Source organism: Papio anubis, chromosome 4 (assembly GCF_008728515.1).
Source record: "Papio anubis isolate 15944 chromosome 4, Panubis1.0, whole genome shotgun sequence".
NCBI lineage: Eukaryota > Metazoa > Chordata > Mammalia > Primates > Cercopithecidae > Papio > Papio anubis.
This window is the reverse complement of record NC_044979.1, coordinates 179,645,819-179,653,213: the sequence shown is the minus strand read 5'-3', so window position 1 is coordinate 179,653,213 and position 7,395 is coordinate 179,645,819.

Genomic DNA, 7,395 nt, shown 5'->3' with positions numbered 1-7,395 from the left:
CCCGAGCAGTGAGACCCGGGGCAGAGCCCCACACCCCGCTGGTCTTGAGGATGTGGCCGGGACCAGGGCGGGGCTGCATCCAGTGCGTCCCTTCGCCAGTGCTGGGGCTCGGGTGGCACGTCTGGCCCAGCTTTGCGTCTCCGGAGGTTCTTTGCTGTCGGCCGCAGCCACCACCCCTCCCTGCCACCCAGGGGCCCTCAGGGCTGCCTTCAGGCCTCGGCAGAGGCCAAACCCAAACGGGGCGCTGGAAAGCAGCCAGCATTCCTCCCTCCGTCTCCCTCCTTTCCTTCCTTCCTTCCTCACATTTGCTGGGCCCTTGGGAAAGTCTTGGTCCCCGGGTCCTGGGGGTGCAGAGCCGGTGGTCGGGAGACCGCCTCCTGACCGCACGGTGTGTTCGGTTTGTGAAAGCTGAGCGGGCAGATCACTAGGATTTGTGCATTTTTCTCTACATATACGGTGGACATGGTGGCTGTCAATATCGACTACTCCTTATTTAATTGTGAAATGTTAGAAAACACGCCGAAAGACTGCGCAAGCACATATGCGTGGGCTAAAAGGCTCTAAGACACCTGTGTGTGACCCTGAGGCAGCCTTGGGCTGACATTTTGGGTCATTATTCTCTCCCTTTTCTTACAGCTTCATCGTGTGTGTGTGTGTGTGTGTGTGTGTGTGTGTGTGTGCATAAATTCTTAAACATACGTGATTTAGCCACAATGAGATGCCACCTGATACCCATTAGGATGGCTAGTATAAAAGAAAAACACAGGCTGGGTGCAGTGGCTCACGCCCATAATCCCAGAACTTTGGGAGGCCCAGAGGGGCGGATCACCTGAGGTCAGGAGTTCGAGACCAGCCCAGCCAACATAGCGAAACCTCATCTCTACTAAAAATATAAAAATTAGCTGGGTGTGGTGGTGGGTGCCTGTAATCCCAGCTACAAGGGAGGCTGAGGCATGAGAATCACTTGAACTCGGGAGGTGGAGGTTGCATTGAGTGGAGACTGCACCATTGCACTCCAGCCTGGGCAACAAGAGCGAAACTCCTTCTCAAAAAAAAAAAAGAAAGAAAGAAAGAAAAATACAGAAAATAATCACTGTTCCGAGGATATAGGGAGGCTGGAACCCTCGTGCAGTGTTGCTGGGGATGTGAAACGGTGTAGCTGCTATGGAAAACAGGATGGCAGTTCTTCAAAAAATTAAAAATAGAATTACCATGTGATCCAGCGATTTTACTCTGGGTATATACCTAAAGAATTCAAAGCAAAGACTCACACAGATATTTGCACACACATATTCATAGCAGCATTATTCACAACAGCCAGAAGGTGGAAGCACCCAGGTGTCTGCTGAGGAAAGCATTGGATGAACACAATGTGGTCGATCCATGTGCTGGAATATTATACAGCCTTAAAAAGGAAGCAGATTCCAGCACATGCTATAACATGGATGAACCTTGGGGCCACTGTGCTGAGTAAATTAAGATGGACACAAAAGGACAGATACTGTGTGATTCCACTTCCATGAGGTCCCTGGAGGAGTCAGATTCATAGAGACAGAAAGTAGAGTGGAGGGTACCAGGGGTTGGGAGGGGAATGGGGAGTGAGTGTTTCGTGGGGCCAGAGTTTCCATTCAGGAAGCTGGAACAGCTCTGCAGATGGCAGTGGCATGGTTACATGAGATGTGAATGCCACTGAAATTGAAAGTGGATTTTTTTTTTTTTTTGAGACGGAGTCTCGCTCCGTTGCCCAGGCTGGAGTACAGTGGCCAGATCTCAGCTCACTGCAAGCTCGGCCTCCCGGGTTCACCCCATTCTCCTGCCTCAGCCTCCCGAGTAGTTGGGACTACAGGCGCCCGCCACCTCGCCCGGCTAGTTTTTTGTATTGTTTAGTAGAGACGGGGTTTCACCGTGTTAGCCAGGATGGTCTCGATCTCCTGACCTCATGATCCACCCGTCTCGGCCTCCCAAAGTGCTGGGATTACAGGCTTGAGCCACTGCGCCCAGCCAAGAATGGATTTCCTCTGTGGGGTATTGTTTTTGAGGCAGAGTCTCACTCTGTTGCCCAGGTTGGATTCCAGTGGCGTAATCATAGCTCACTGCAGCCTTGGCCTCCTAGCCTCAAGTGATCCTCCCACCTCAGCCTCCTGAGTAGCTGGGACCACAAGAGGATGCCACTATACCCTGCTAATTTTGTTAAATTTTTAGTAGAGAAGGGATCTCGCTATGTTGCCCAGGCTGGTCTCTAAGTCCTCAGCTCAAGTGATCCTTCTGCCTCAGTCTCCCAAAGTACTGGGATTCCAGGTATGAGCCACCATGCCTGGCCATTTGGGGTGTGTTTTTAGAAGAGAGCTAGGTAGTCTTTAGCCACGCTGAATTGAGCACTTCCATTGTGAACAGATCCATTCTACCCTAAGCCGGCAGCTAAGAGCCAGGCTAAAGATGGTGTAGGAAAAGCCACAGGTGGGAAGGGGTGGCAAGAGGAACCTCCTGTGGGGGGTGGGTCCCAGAGACTGAGCAGAACCTGTCCCTGGGACCCCTGAGAGGACCCCTGCCTGCAGGTGCCAGCCCAACCTTCCCAGGAAGGGGAAGCTCTGCAAGCCCTGAGGTCCCTGGGAATTCGCAGAAGAGCTGAGGCCTCTTTGAATGCATCCTGAATCACCCAGGTTAGTATCATGGAGCGTGCGGGAGCTCCAGTTACAGGGCAGGCGGGTGAGGGGTGCTTTTAATCCACTTAAGATTCTGAGCCCAGAGCTCCAGCCTGATTTGCTATCTTGAGTCTAATCTTTCCCAGAAATACTGACCCTTCTGAGCCCAGCAGGCTTGCCAGTGTCCACCGATTCTCCACCTGGGTGTTTAGAATGCCCCGACCCGGAGCCGGCCAGTCCCGTAGCCCACAGCACCTCAGGCACGACGGCCGTAGGGCTCAGCACGGCGGAATTCAGATCTCTTTGTTCATAAATTATTCACAATTTCCGAACAGTGACACCTGAGCAGAGACCAAGGGCAGGGCCTGCCCCTGAGGCCACCCCAGCCCCCGAGGGATTCAAACAGCTGCTGTAGGTGGTGGGGATGTTATGCAGAAGTACACACAACACTTGCTAACCTGACTCCGCAGGACTCCGGCTGAACTGGACTAAGTGGATCAGGGCTGGAGCCCAAGCCTGAGGCTTCATCTAGAAGAAGACTCAGAGGAGCCCGACCTGAGCTTGGCCAAGGAGAATGTCCGTCTCCCCCAAGGAGAATGTCCGTCTCCCCCAGACCTATGCGTCGAAGCCCTCGCCCCTCATGACTCGCAGTGGCACTGTGAGGTCTCTAAAGGGGTGGCTAAGGCTGGGCACGGTACCTCATGCCTATTATCCCAGCACTTTGGGACACCAAGGTGGGAGGATAAATCACTAGAGACCAGGAGTTTGAGACCAGCCTGGCCAACAAGGCAAAATCCCCCATCTCTACAAAAAAAAATTATAAAGCCAGGCGTGGTGGCATGTGCCTGTGGTCCCGGCTAGTAAGGAGGCTGAAGTAAGAGGATCTCTTGAGCCTGGGAGGTCAAGGCTGCAGTGAACTGTGATTGATAGCACCACTGCACTCCAGCCTGGGCGACAGAGCAAGATGCTGTCTCAAGAAAAACAAAACAAAACAAACAAAACAAACAGGGCGGGCGCGGTGGCTCACACCTGTAATCCCAGCACTTTGGGAGGCCGAGACGGGCGAATCACAAGGTCAGGAGATCAAGACCATCCTGGCTAACCCAGTGAAACCCCGTCTCTACTTAAAAAATACAAAAAACTAGCTGGGTGAGGTGGTGGGCGCCTGTAGTCCCAGCTACTCGGGAGGCTGAGGCAGGAGAATGGCATAAACCAGGGAGGCGGAGCTTGCAGTGAGCTGAGATCCGGCCACTGCACTCCAGCCTAGGCGATGGAGCGAGACTCCGTCTCAAAAAAATATATACATATATATATACATATATATATACACACACACACACACACATATAAATTAGCTGGGTGTGGTGGCGGGTGCCTGTAGTCCCAGCTACTCGGGAGGCTGAGGCAGGAGAATCACTTGAACCCAGGAGGCGGAGGTTGCAGTGAGCTGGGATCACGCCATTGCACTCCAGCCTGGGCAACAGAGCGAGACACCGTCTCAAAGCAAACAAAACAAACAAAAACAAAGAGGGGCAATTAAGTTAAAAATGAGGCCATTAGGCTGGCTCTGATCCAGTCTGACTGTGTCCTGTGAGAAGAGGAGATGAGGACAGACACACACACGGATGACCCTGTGAGGGCACAGAGAGGAGACGATGGCATCTGCCAGCCCAGGGGAGGGGCCTCAGGAACCAGCCCTACCACACCCTGACTTGGACCCCAGCCTCCAGGTCTGTGGGAGAATCATGTCTGTTATTTGACCCTCCGGCCTGGGGTCCTTTGTCACAGCCACCCTAGGAAAGGAACATGGGAGTTGGAACAGGCTGTGTAGACTGCTCTGTGGGCCAGCTTGGGCTGTGTAGACCATTCTGTGGACTGGTGCAGGTTGTGTAAACCGCTCTGTCGGGCTGGGCGAGGCTGTAGACCGGGCCTAGGCTGTGTAGACCGGGCTTGGTGGGCCGCAGGCTGTGTAGACCACTCTGTGGGCTGGCTGCAGGCTGTGTACACACTGCCTCCAGGATTGGCACAGATTGTGTAGACTGCCTGTGGGCCGCTGCAGGCTGTGCAGACCGCCCAGGGCCTGCTGGCTGTGTAGGACCGGGGCCTGTGGGGTCGGCCGGGGCCGTGCAGACCTGTGGCCGCAGGCTGCAGACCACCTCCTGGTGGGTTGGCGAGGTTGTGTACACTGCTCTGTGGATTGGCACAGATTGTGTAGGACCGGGGCTTCTGCGGGCCGGGCGCGTGAGCTGTGTGCAGACCGCCCAGGGGCCGGCGCGGGCTGTGTAGACCGCTCTGTGGGCCGCAGGCTGTGTAGACCACTCTGTGGGTTGGCGCAGGTTGTGTACACTGCTCTGTGGATTGGCACAGATTGTGTAGACCGCTCTGTGGGCCGGCGCAGGCTGTGTAGACCGCTCTGTGCACCGCAGCTGCCTGTGTGAACAGCCTGCCCGTGCGTGTGCTCAGATGCTCGGCAGCAGATGGCAGGCCTGTCACGTGGGCAGACCTCGCTCCAGTGGCCGGAGGAAGGAGACAAACCTCCGTCCGCTCAGAGAGACAGCCGAGCACGGGGAAGGCCTGGTGTCTAAAGGCAGGCGGCAGGAGGAGCGTGAGGCTGTGGGGACGGCGGGGTGGGGGCGGCAGCCCGGCCACCCAGCAAGAGATAGTCATTCTTTTGCCGTTTTCTAATCACATTTTAAAACACTAAATGAACATGTGCTTATCGAGAGCAGCGGAGACTGCCGACTGCTGAGATGCACACACAAGCCCTCAAGAGGCCCCATCCCCGCCTTCCTGGTCCTCAGCCCAGGGATTGCGGGGCGGAAGGAGGGGATTCTTCCACGCACTCTCCACCCACCCGGGCCTCTGAACGGAATCCTCGTGGTGTCTAAGGGAATTGAGCTGCGGCTGGTGGAGGAGCCCCCAGAGCCCCGTGCAGTTGGATGACAGGAGGGTAGGACCTCAGGGCTCAAGTCCGAAAGAAGAGCGGTGCAGAGTTTGAGGACAATCACGTGAGCGCGGTGGGAACTACCAACCCCCACGAAGGGATGCTGGGCCCAGGGGCAGGGTCCTCCTGGACCTGTCTGTAGAGGAATTCTGATGAGCCTGGGGTTCCCGGGCCCCCAAGGTGAGACCCCAGGTGTCAGCAGAGCACTGGGCTGAGGGGGAAGGCTGGGTCCGTGCCTGGGAACAGGGGCCAGAGGACTTCATGGCCAGTGTGCATTTGGGGAGGGAGAAGGCTGTGGAGTGGCGGGCGCTGGGCCCTGATGGGTGGCGTGTCTGCAGCATCTGGGATCGCCCTGGCCAGCTCTCTAACTGTCCTGGATGCCACGGCCCCACCCCATCACCCCATGGGGACAAAGGTGGCTCCCTCTTGGGTGCCAATCCTCCACATTGACTTCTGATTGGCCCTGGTCACATGAACGGCTCCTGGTTTCCACCTTATCTACTGTGCCTAGCGTGCCTAGCGTGAGAACACGTCAACCTGACATTATCTCACAGCTAGAGGCCACGACGCAGGCAGTGGTCTGGCCGTCCTGGAGGGTCACCTTCGACTGTCTGCACACAGCACGTCCACCCTCCCGCTATGGGTCTGGGGAGCAGCAGTGCAGAGACCCACCTGTCTTGCAAGACCACGCTTCTGTCGGAAAGTGCCCTAGCAGAACACTGTCCACCGGCAAACTGGATTTGTCGGCCTCGTTCTTTGTTTCTGGGCCCCTACTTCAGCATTTGGGGGCCACTTTGTGTTTTCAGCCTTCATGGATCAGAGCCCCAGTGGCTTCTGAAGAGGGGGGCTTTGGCAAGCTCCAGCCCCGTCATCCTATCAGCAACTAACCCCCACCAGAGACCCTGGCCAGGGACAGGGAGAGGGGCAGCAGCTTGGGGCACAAGGGCCCAGCAATGCAGGGGCCAGGCAGGGAGGTCCACCTCTCAGGTAGTCAGGGGCCGAGCCTCAGGGAGCACCCGCCCCCTGCAGCCCCCCACTCCCTGCTCCCCAGTGCATGCACACAGGCACGGCAGCCGGAGCCCGATCTATGGGCACCTGCCTGTGTCTGCACAAGCACTGGCGTTCCCTGGCATGCACCCTGCTCCCACAGCTTTGCAGTTGCCAGGCGCGCCCCGAAGCTCCTTTCCTCCTCCGAGGAGGGTCCCTGTGACACCATCACATGCCCAGCCCTGCTCTGCCTGTTTCCTGCTTTGCAGCAGTTACCCCATCTAGGGCCACCCTTCTTCTTTACATGATCCACCCCTCCCACCAAAATGTTCCTTGGGGCCCCCCTAAGTCCCAGGAAAATACTCAGCATATGGAAGATGTATGATAAAGGTTTCTTGAATGAATGAATGAGTGAATGAATGAATGAGGAGGTGACATTGGAGCTGAGATGTCAATGATGGGGAGCCAGACTCAGAGTCCCAGGGGAGGAAGCGTCCAGGCAGAGGGAACGCCTAGCAAAGGCCAGCAGGTAGGAACAAGCTTGGCTGCTGGGGGAACGGAGGGAGGCCAAGAGCACAGTAAGGGGTGGAGGCCGGGGTTGGGGACCGGACCATGCAGGGTCTTGCGGGGTGTACAGCAAAGGCTTGGGTTTTGCTGGGGGGCAGTGGGAGGCATGGAACAGAGCCTCGTGGTTTTGTTGGTGAACTCCTGCCTACAGGCACCCCATTCCCTTACGGCGAGCTCCCTTCCAGCCAGCTTGGCCAACACTTCAGGCACCAGGCACACGAATGCCCCAAACAAATGCCCCCACTGACAAGCATC